We start from the raw sequence: 12,693 nt of genomic DNA on the forward strand, positions 1-12,693 counted from the left end.
TTTTTTCATTATAATATATAGTGGAAAACCTTTTATTTTGAAATGGTGAAGGGTTAAAGAGCTCGAAAGAGACTGTAGTTGCGCTACCGCGCGCTCTTTAATCAATCATATCTTCGTCAATTTTTGTGTGATAGGAAAAACAAGCAAACCAAAATGTTTGTCAAAAAAAAACCTATTTTTTATTTTATTATTACACTTTTTTACGTATCTTTCATTATTTTTGAGATATGAAAGTAAGGTGTTGTTTTTAATCCAAAATATTTTTTTTTTAAAATCGTGATTTTTTCAAGAAATATGTGTTCTAAAGCAGCGAAACTGCTAGAATCCATCAAACTCTTTATACTAAAGTTGATTCTAGACTGAATACGATTAATTTTAATTTTGGTGGAAATGGCACTTATGAAGTCCATTGATTAAAAAAAAAAAAACCATGAGATGTTCCTCGTTTTTTCACTACAGCTCACTCATTTTACGTATAAAAGACTTTTAGCAGTGCTCACATTAAAGCTTATTTTAAGCTCTACAAAATCCTTTCTCGTCAGCGTGCATAAAATTTATTCGCTCTCCGCTAGATGGCATTGAATACATCGATTAAATTTCACACAAAATAAAAAAACGGCTTTGATCTTAAATATCTCGCTTAATATTGCACTTAAAACACTCTTTAAAAAACCAGTTTGTTAATTTTTTTACCTGCTACAATTTTGTTTATTAAAATATTATCATTAAAATGCATATTTTTGGAGATATTTGCAAAAAACTGTTGAAAATCGTGAGAAAATTCCGAAATTTCAATTGCCAATAACTAGAAAAGTATTGGGTTTTTGAAAAAAACTTTATACAACATTTTTTGCTTAAAATTAGGTCTTCTATCGATATCTGAGGTTATTTTAAAAAAAAAAATAAAAATTTTCACCACCGAAAAGGGGTGGCAACCACCCCAGGGTGAAAACGGAGTTAGGGTCAATATCACTTTTGAAGTTAAGGGTAGGATAAGCCTTATTCCAAAATTTCATGTAAATCGGTTCATAGCAAAAAATTTCTGAGCTAAAAAGCTTCAATGACTACTATAAACGGCTGTCGAGTGTCTAGCGATAATCCAATAAAAGACTCGTAGTCCAGGGCGCATCTGTTTTGAGATGGACGTTGAGAGGTGACTCAAATTTTTTTGCAGAAATTGCTTGAAAATAAATCAAATAATAATATTTGAGTTATCCTCCCTCTCAAAAAGGTCTGGAACATTGTTTAAATTGTTTTTCTTGGTTTTTTGATTATAACTTTTAAAGTATTCATTTCCGAGAAAAGTTGTACTGACATAAAAGTTGCGTAATTAAATTTCCTACAATATAGAATTGGTTAAAAATTTAAAAAATAGTCACCCTAGTTGCAAAATAGCAATTAATTGCAAAAAAAACATACAAAAACAAGTATTGGCATTTTACGTTTTTCAACCATTTATACTATACTTAGGACCTTCATATTTCACTCAGAAAAACTTTATGATATATTAAAACAATACTGCAAATTTAGTTAAGATCGGTTTGACAGATTTTCCAAAATAAATTTTGCAATCCTGCTTTCGCAAAAAAAATTCATTTTTTCAAAATGTTACAGGACTGAAAATAAAGCAGGTAGCAAGTTGAATTTTTTTTTGCTTATAGAAGTTTACTGTACCTTTCATTTGCAATTTGCAAAATTAAAATCGATTAATTACCACGGCGTCAGGAAATTTTTTAAATAAACATTAATTTTTGGTGCTACGCGCAGGGCAGCGGTGTTGGATTCACACAAGTTGATTTCCACCAAAATTTCTTCCAATCTTTATTTACTATATTATTTTCTTACTCTATATTTTGTTGTATTTTAATATTTTAATTCCACAAAAATCAAACTAATTTTATTATTGTTTATGAAATATTGTTTAAACAATTGCATATGTTTAAAAATAATAAACTTTTATTCTCTAAGTTAAAATATATGAACAAAGAAAGTTTTTGCTAATAAAAGTGTTATTTTAAAGGATAGAGTATGTGTTTTTATTTTGCAATAAACAAATGTATCTATTTATATCAAAATGTAATAAAATTAAAATGTATCAATCATTATCAAAGGTCATTGGAATGCCCAATCAGAGCAAACTATCCGCTGTCCTGCGCATAGCACCAATAATTAATATTTATTTAAAAAATTCCTGACGCGGTGGTGTTAATCGATTTTAATTTTGCAAAATTGAAAATAAAAGGTACAGTACAGTTCTATATGCAAAAAAAAATTCAACTTGCTATCTGCTTTATTTTCAGTCCTGTAATATTTTGAAAAAATGAATTTTTTTTGCGAAAGCTGGATTGCAAAATTTATTTTGCAAAATCTATTGAACCGATCTTAATGAAATTTACAGTATTGTTTTACTGTATCATAAAGTTTTTCTGGGTGAAAATATGAAGGTCCTAAGTGTAGCATAAATGGTTGAAAAACGTAAAATGCGAATACTTGTTTTTGTATGGTTTTTTCGCAATCATTGCTATTTTGCAACAACGGTGACTATTTTTTTAATTTTTAACCATCTCTATGTTGTAGGAAATTTAATTACGCAACTTTTATGTTAGTACAACTTTTCTCGGAAATGAATACTTTTAAAGTTATAATCAAAAACCAAGAAAAAAATCGAATTTTTCCTTAATTTTTTGACATTTTGATTATTTAAACAATGCTCCGGACCTTTTTGAGAGGGAGGATAACTCAAATATTATTATTTGATTTGTTTTCAAGCAATTTCTGCAAAAAAATTTGAGTCACGTCTCAACGTCCAAATGTACTAATATTTTTACAGATGGGCCCTGGTCTATCGCAAATTCGTGAAAATATACTTTAGTAAAGTTGTACTCTTTTCTACCGTTTTTTTCTCGTTATTAAGAGACACAAATAATTTCTGTTATCATAATTCAACTAACACATACTTATTAGAGCCAGACACCTTTTTTCCCTTTTATTTCCAATAAAACAGTCTCTTCCCATTAATATTTATGTTAATGTCATTGCTAACTATTATTATAGAAGATAATATTATGTCTAGAAAATACTAACTTTATTTTTAGGCTTTGATTTATCGTCTTATAGGTACTTGGACTTCTACATCACATTCAATGTTAAGCGAGCTACATAAACACGTAGTATTTTATCTTTTCTAGCCTTACTTGCGGTTAAGGATAATTATTAGTAACATAGGTATATAAAATGGTTATGGGTATGTATATGTTAAGTTATTGTTTTAGTTTAATTTCATAATTAAATTTAAATATAAAAATAAAAAAAAACAATTTTTTTAAGAAACGTTTTTTTTAGTTACGAGTGACTAAAATTAAAAATATAAAAAATCAACCAAAAAGCAAAAAATAAAAAAATTCAAACTGGAAGGATTATTCGAAAAAAACTGTTAAACAGATTAAATATACAAAAATCTCACACATTCGTTAACAAATTGAAAAAAAGCTAACACATTCCTTAAAGAAAAGTGTGGGGCGCGTCTTCATCGAATAAACGATTTTCGCCCCACGCTTTTATTTAACGAAGGTGTAGGCTATTGATTATGTATTTTAGAAAGGAACTACAACGTTAACGGGGTTTTATTGTTTCATATAGTCAATGGACCTCTAAATATAAAAAAACCGTGGAGTGCTACCATTTAAAGGGGTGCGTTTTTGAGAAAGGGGTGAATTAGTCCCTAGGCACAGGGCGAAATAGAGTGAGTTCTATTCACCTTTGGTACAAACCTGTCTACAGGAAAATTGTTCCAGGTTAAATTTACTATCGAAATATCACATTTTAAAGTCAAAAATATTTTTTTTTACAAAAATATATTCAAAGGAAAAACAAGAAAAAAACACGAAAGGTAGCATTTTGGTTCCTTGCCCTATAACTTTTTTCCACGGGAATATAGGTATAGGCATTGCTTCACAGAAAAAAAACTTCCATCCTTCCTCTTTAAAATGGCGTTCGGAGTAAGTCTGTATAATTTACAGTTTCCAAAATATGATTTTTCAAATTTCGCCACTCACAACAATTTTGGGCGATTTTCCTTGTTACTTCGCAAACATTGTTCTGTAACTTTTTTTACGCAGCTTAAGGTATATAAAATGTTACACTTAGTAGGAAGAAAAGTCAATTACCTTTAAAATGGCCTATCGTAGAAGGCTGTATGACTATTTTTAAGTAAGATATGGTTTTTCAAAATTTTATATTTTTAATGATTTTTGTAATTTCCAATTATAACTTTTTTATTGTATATTTAGGTATACACATTGTGCAATAAAAAGGAAAGCTTATTTTCTTTACTTTAAAATGGTGTATTGTAAAAAATGCTACGTCTATTTTTAAACAAGATATGCTTTTTCAAAATTTGACATATACACATGCAATAGGCCCCACTAAGTTTTTTTTAAGGAAAACTTTTTATTATTAACTTTATGAAAAAAATTATTCTTTATAAAATGCTCTGCATAGTCTAAAACCTAAGATGTAATCATCAGATATAAAATTTTATCAATAATGTACGAGGTATGTCAAAAAATATGAATTTCGCTCAAGAGTAAAGTACCTTTATATTTCACAATATCGAAAAGTGTTATTAAGAAAAGTTATTTGGAATTAAAAATTATGTTACAATATGCAATTATATTTTTCTAATTGAAAAAATAAAAAATTTTAAAATTTTTCTCAAATTATGGATACCCTTGGATATCCTACGGATATCTTGTTTAAAAATAGTCCTAGAGGTTATTGCAACACACCATTTTATAGTAAAGAAAATAAGCTTTTTTTATTCCAGAATGTATATACTTAAATGTACAAGAAAAAAAGTCATAATGAGAAATTTAAAAAATAATCATAAAAAATATCAAAAATCATTAAAAGTATAAAATCTTGAAAAAGCATAACTTGTTTAAAAATAGTCGTATGACTTAATACAATAGACCATTTTAAGGGTAATTGACTTCTCTTTCTACCAAATGTACCATTTCATATACCTAGAAATGCGTAGAAAAAAGTTACAGAACAATGTTTGCGAAATAATGGGGAAAATGGCTCAAAAATTCTGTGAGCGGTAAACTTTGAAAAATTCTATTTCGGAAACTGTAAATCCCAGAGACTTCTACTAAACGTCATTTTAAAGAGTAAGGATGGACGTTATTTTTCACTGAAGCAATTCTTATACCTATATCCCTGTGGAAAAAAATATTGGGGCTAAAAACAAAATTGCTTTCTTTCGTATTTTTTTCTGCTTTTCTTTTGAATGTATTTTTGTAAAAAACAATACTTTTGACTTTAAAATATAATATTTCGATAGTAAATTTATCCTGGAACAATTTTCTTGTAGAAGTGTTTGTACCAAAAGTGAATGGAACTCACCTTAATTCACCCTGTGCCTAGGGACTAATTCCCCGCTTTCTCAAAAACGCACCCATTTAAATGGTAGCACTCCGCGGTTTTTTCAAACATAGAGGTCCGTTGACCATATGAGACAATAAAATCTCGTTAACGTTGTAGTTCCTTTTAGCTCTCTTATTTTGAACATAATCAATAGCCTAGTGTTAGATTTATTCAATTTCTTAACGAATGTGTGAAATTTTTGTATAATATTTAATCTGTCTTAGCAGTTTTTTTTTTTCGAATAATCGTTTGAGTTTTTAATTTTTTTTATTTTTTGCTTTTTAGTTGACTTTTTATAATATTTTTAATTTTAGTCACTCGAAACTATAGAAAAGCCTGTCTTAAAAATTTTTTTTTCATATTTTTTATTTTTTACTTTTTAGTGTTACACTTTTCAAACATTAAAATATACGTCATACTTATTAAAATATATGTATAAAACATATTATGATGTACAAACATGAAAAGTAGTCGGAATCGGCAAAACATTTGAAACTTTATTGTTTATTTATGAAGCATAACGTAAACAATTAACGTAAAAGTGAAATTAAGTATAGTTCATATAATTAGCTACAATTTGTAAAAGTTTCAAGTTTCTTCATTGTAAAAAAACAAGAGAATTTAAGCATTTTCCTTTAAAATGGTTTTTTATTTAAACAATTAATAAACATAAAAAACAATTTATTGACTATTTGTGTCTTGTTCCCGCGAATGCATATGTCGGCAAATTTCCATTCATTAATTTGCATTAAAGAAAAGGCAGTCAAATTAACGTCTAAAGATTTGACTGAAACGATTGAACCAAAGAAAAGCCTTTAATAATAAAAATTAATAGCAAAAAGAAATCTAATGAACCGGAGAAATGAAGATTTCTTACGCTGAAAAACAAATTCTAGTTACACCTAAATCCGAGCCTTCGATAATTTACAAAGCATCTTCTTCTTCATGTTCCATGTGCTTTCAGAACATTAGTTACCATCATAGCTATCTTAATTTTATTCACTGCCACCGTAAGTAGCATGCTTGTATCAATACCATATCAATCTAACAAAAGTTCTTCAACTATGAGATTCTTCTTTGTCCTGGATTGCGTTTTGTAGTAATATTAGAACACTCTGTATAAAAGATGTTTAAACCTCACTCTAGTCAATAATGAAAGTACCTATTATTAATTCTTGGATTCAGTAACCCCGAGTAACATTGGAATGTCATGCATGTTATTAATTGAAGGTGTATATGTTGCAGTTTAAGTTGATTATCCAGTTGGAGTTGACTTTTCCTAGTTCGAGTAGACTCAAACAGCTGGTTTTAGTAAAAGTTGATTATAAATATAAAATGAAGATTTTTATTCAACATTTACTAGTGAAAGTAGACTCCAACTAGTTAAAGTATACTCTTCCCAATGCCATTTAGTAAAAGTTGATTCACACAAACAACCGATTCTACAAATTAAATGTTACTGTCAGTGGCGACGCGTGAGTTTTTCTAAAGTGTTACCAAAACCAGATGTAAAAAAATCTTATTTAAAAAAAAATATGTTGAACCGCCTAAATATAAGTTTTTGTTTTCAATCCTGTGGGATAAAATTAAACAAATCACTATTCCCAAATTATGTATATGTAACAGGTATAACAATAAATAATAAACAAACTAAACATATTATTCTACCATAAAATTAACATAAAAAAATGAACAAGTAGGAAAAAGAATAGATTTTGAAAACTATTGTTTATATTTTAATTCTTCCATTTTCAATAATATCATTTTTTTCTTTAAAATAATATATAAAAAAATATACAAGTATAATGACTTTTCAAGTAGTTGATCAATTACGCATAACGTAGCAACACTCTTCCATGTTTAAATGCACGCACACTGTAATCTGTAATAGGTACTAAACCAACGTTACCAATCTTCAAAATGGTGACACTACTGATATGCACAGCGTGCCCGCGCGCCGTCTCTAGACCCGTCGCTCTTTCAAAATTTTCAGAGCTAGTCCCGATCGATAGCGAGGGTTTCTCCTGCGTACCGTTTACCAGTGCCAGTATTGGTAACAGCATAATAATATATTATGATAACGTGCCATGGATTCACATATCGCCAATATTTTCGTGCGTCTAGTTGGCTATTTATTGAATTAGGTACTATTAACAAGTATTTCTGTTGGTAAAAAATATAAATGGAATTATTTCGTAGTATAAAATAGTAGTCATAAAATATCTATTTGTAAGATTTGTAACTGTTACCAATGGTAACAGTGGTTACATGGACGCTTCGCCACTGGTTATTGTATATTATGTTAAAATCGTGATATTTATAGTCCAGGCTGTATCGTCGCCCCCGTTAGGTAAATTATTCCAATTCGATTCTTTTGCACAAACTTACTCAAAGAGAGGTCCTTATAACGAATCCACAGGCTGCCAGGTGGTACCGTAATCGAAAAATTGTTTAAACAATTTTTTTTAAAACAAATTCACAAAAAAAAAAATCACTTTGGACATTTTTTTTACATCATTTGGGTCATTCGGAGCAAAAGAGATCTTTTGTGATTTTTCTGTAAAATTTATTATTGTTCTCGAGTTATACGCGATTTAAAATTTGAAAAATGCGAAAATGACCATTTTCAAGGCGTAATAACTCAGTAAAAAATTATTATTATGAAAGTCAGAAAGTCACCAACTCAAATTTTAGCAACCTCCCCCCCTACACTGAAGAAATATTTGTCATTATTATATTACTAAGCTGTTATTTTTAATTATTAACAATGAGCACTAGGAGCGTATTGAGGCGGTTGTCAATGTGAGTGCGACTGAGATGCACCATTGGACTTTCGGAATGGAGGATCTTACTCGCACTCACATTGACGGCCGCCTCAATACGCTTTTAGCGCTCATTTTTGATAATTAAAAATAACAGTTTAGTAATAAAATAATGACAAAAATTTCTTCAGGATCTTGTAGGGAGGGGGGCTATAAACTTTGATTAGGTGACTTTCTGACTTTCATAATAATAGTTTTTAATCGAGTTATTAAGCCTTAAAAATGGTCATTTCGCATTTTTCAAATTTCAAATCGCGTATAACTCGGAAACTATCAATTTTAGGGAAAAATCACAAGAGACCTTTTTTGCTCCCAATGTCCAAAATAATCTAAAAAATTTGTCCGGACTGAAATACTTAGTTATTTATAAAGCAGTTGTTTAGAGCACGAGCGGGCCGAGTGCTATACATCACCTAAGTGCGCAAAAAGTACTTCACGCACAGTTTCATACAATATTTTATCTACCAAAAAACAAATAAAAAAACTGCAACTCTTCGTCAGTTGAATACATTCCTATTTTACAATTTTTTAGAACTTTGACATTTAAAAATTCAAACTTCTGTCAAACCACAAAACTGTCAAAACTTTTTTTGCAATTTATTGCTCACATGTCATCACCATGACAAGGCGAAAGTTAAGGATATTTGATTATATGATATGTGCTAAAAAAAGTGCGAAAAAGTAAATCCCATTTAAAATACATTATTACTTCAGGCACAGTTTAAACCCTTCATGTACTGCTATCTATATTTACAATTTTCACACAATAAAAACTTATACATATACATAATAAAATATGAGGTAGAGTAGATAAGAATTATTTTTGTGAATTTGGTTAACAAAAATTGGTTAAACAATTTTTCGACCACAGTACCGCCTGACACTGTGTATTTGTTATAAGGATGTATTTGTTTGAGTAAGTTTGTGCAAAAAAATTGAATCAGAATAATTTACCTAATAGGGGCGACGTTAAAGCCTGGACTAATAAGTAGTTGAAACGGTCAAAACAAAGAGACGCACACTCATCAAAAATGCACGTGAGATTATACTCGTATAAATTGTATAATCTACTTTTACTAACAAGGGCTAGGAAGAGTCAACTTCAACTAGTAAAAGTTGATTTAAATTTTTCAAATCAACTTTTACTGCTCGTTTCAGTTAGAGTTGACTCGAACTAGGAAAAGTCAACTCGTAACTGAGAATCAACTTGAACTATAACATATATAAACAATAACCCTGGCGATATAGATTATGCTTGTAGTTAGTGTTTATGTTACAGTTCAAGTTGATTCTCAGTTAGAGTTGACTCCAACTAGTTGGAGTCAACTCCAACTGAAACGAGCAGTAAAAGTTGATTTTAAAAATTTAAATCAACTTTTACTAGTTGGAGTTGACTCTTCCTGGATCGATTCAGTAAATATTGATTATACGAGAATCTAAGTGAATTTTTGATGAGTGTGCATTTCTTTGTTTTGACCGTTTCAACTACTTATTAGTATCGTCTGTAACGTCGCCCCCGTTAGGTAAATTATTCTGGTTTGATTTCTTGCACAAACTTACTCAAAGAAATACATCCGTATAACAATCCTTATAACAAATACACAGGGTGTCACGCGGTACCGCGGTCGAAAAATTGTTTAATAGTTATTTATGTACCAAGTCAGTAAAGTGGCTCTTTATCGAACGAGTCTGATATTACGAGCAGAGGAAGCGAAGCGAGCAACAGACGCGTTCGATAAAGAGTATTGAGGTGGTGCGTACAAAAGTGTATCGTCAATCATAAAAAAACATTAACACTTACTTACAACTTTAAGGAATTTTTTTTTAATTTTAGACGAAATAAAAAATTCGTATGACAGTAATGACAGATGACTTTTGCATGATGGCCGGTTTTGATGTTTAATCGATAGTTATCAATATTGTATACCTACCTAATTACTAAATCTGGAAAGGTTTGGATTTATTTTGTATGAATATAATTGCGAAACACTACAGAATTTTACTTTTTGACATAAATTTTATTAATAATAAGATAAATTTTGTACAATATTTTTAATAATTAAAGTAAATAAATTTTAATTTCACTCAAATAAATAATCGAATGAATTTTTTTTCTCTAAAATTGATTTTTGTCGAATTATTAGCGACTTAAAATTTGAAAAACGCCAAAATAACCATTTTCAAGGTTTAATAACTCGGTTAAAGATAATTATTGTGAAAGTCGAGCGAGCGGCCGTGGATTAAGGCATAATCGCTGGCCTCATACGCCAGTGCACGTGGGTTCGAGCCCTACCAAAGACAAACCATTTTCATTTACAATAATGACACGAGCCGTCTCACCGTGCCTCGGAGAGCACGTTAAGCGGTCGGTCCCCCTGGGTTAAGGTTCACACGCACCGAATCGCCATAGAGCGATCGGCTCGGCTAAGAGCAATCGGCAGATTTTGCTATGCATGTAAATAAATGACCCACCGCGCACCGCTCGACAGTCGAACGTTCTTAAGCGGTGCGCGGTGGGTCATTTATTTACATGCATAGCAAAATCTGCCGATTGCTCTTAGCCGAGCCGATCGCTCTATGCCGATTCAGTGCGTGGCCTGCCTTAGTGTACATCGACACTAGTTACTTGAAACAGGGTTAAAGCTATAATTGGCGCCAGAACTGTTCGAAAGGCAAAAATGCCATACGATATTATATATTATGAAAGTCAGAAATTAAAAAAATCAAAGATTAAAGCTACCTCTATAAGATCCTAAAGAAATTTTTGTCATTATTTCATTAATAAGATATTATTTTTAATTATCAACAATGTGAGTGCGAATGAGATTCACCATTGGACGGCCGGAAGGTGCATCTCTTTAGCACTCACCATTAACGGCCGCCTAATACGCACTTAGTGCTCATTGTTAATAATTAAAGATAACAGCTTAGTAATAAAATAGTAACAAAAATTTCTGCTGGATCTTGTAGAGGGGGCTATAAACTTTGATTTGGTCACTTTCTGACTTTCATATTAAAGGATTTTAACCGAGTTATTAAGCCTTGAAAATGGTTCACATTTAGAACCCAAATCAGCCAGCTACTAATCACAAGAAAAATCCAGGTCCGGATTAAACAAAATTATAAATCCATTGTGACCTTGAAACAACATCATGCATATTGAAATTTTCAAAACGCGTTTGCACATTTGAAAAGAGCTTTAATGGAGCTTCCATTTTTTGCGTAGACAATTCAATTGTTTAAATTTGAAATTATGTTGAAATTTTTAAGAACCCATACTTTCAAAACAAAAATTTCGATATAATTATTTAAAAATTAATGTAATTAAATTGTCTGCGCAAAAAATTGAAGCGACCAATTAAATTTAGTTTTTATGCAGGGTGTTGTTGCAAGGTCACAATTAATTAAATTTTTTTGTTAATCCGAGCCTGAATTTTTCTTGTGATTACTAAATGGGTCGTTGCAATGTAGTAAATCAGTATTGATTATTTTTAAAACGAGTATTTGTTCATTAAATTTAATAATTGACTATTAAATTAAAAGTTAATAATACCGTGCTTTTTAAATAGAGTTCTTAAAAATCTCAATGTTATTTAAAATTAAAGTCATTAAATTGTCTGCCTCACTCCCAAACACGCCTCAAACACATCGGCACATTATCAAATAATTAGAGAAAACATATGAAATTTGACAAATAATTTGATCACAGGGCCTTTTAGTTAGCCTTCGGGCCGCATAAAAACGCTAGAGGGCCAAATGCGGCCCGCGGGCCGCAGGTTGAGTATCACTGGTGTAAACTATTCAGTGATTGTGACTGTACCTAAAGGTGATTGCGACAGACCGTTGGCCTAGGTTGCTAAAATTTGTTGATGTTTATACTCAGTTTGAATACCAGTAAATAAAGTATATTGTAGTCAGATTTGTTACAGTCATAGTCGTATTTATTAAAATTAATTAAATAAGGACCTAAGGAGGTGTTGAGTACCAACCTTTCAGCTTCTTCGTTACAGTTTGCCTGCTATTTCCTCTTGCATAACCTCTTGGGACCTCTCCTTACATGTCCGAAATATTCCAGCTTTCTCTTCTATTCCAGCTTTTTGTTCTTTTATAAACTCAGTAGTCTTGCTGAGACGTTCTAGTATTGTGGAGTTTCAAATCTTCTCCACCCAAGAAACTTTGAAAATTCTTCTATAGCACCACATTCCGAAAGCCTCTAGGCGAATTGAATCGATTTTATTCACAGTCCAGGACTCGACACCATAAAGTAAGATTGAGAACATGTAGCAACGAAGTAGGTGGATCCTCAATGCCAATTTTAGGTCTCTGTTACATAATACCTTGGACATCTTTCTAAAAGCGGCTCTGGCCTGCTCTATCCTAGATCTAATTTCGCCGTGACTCTCTGCGTTACAATTTAATTGATATCCAAGGTACACAATTTGAT

The sequence above is a fragment of the Diabrotica virgifera genome, chromosome 9 (genome assembly GCF_917563875.1).
Source record: "Diabrotica virgifera virgifera chromosome 9, PGI_DIABVI_V3a".
In the NCBI taxonomy this organism is placed as follows: domain Eukaryota; kingdom Metazoa; phylum Arthropoda; class Insecta; order Coleoptera; family Chrysomelidae; genus Diabrotica; species Diabrotica virgifera.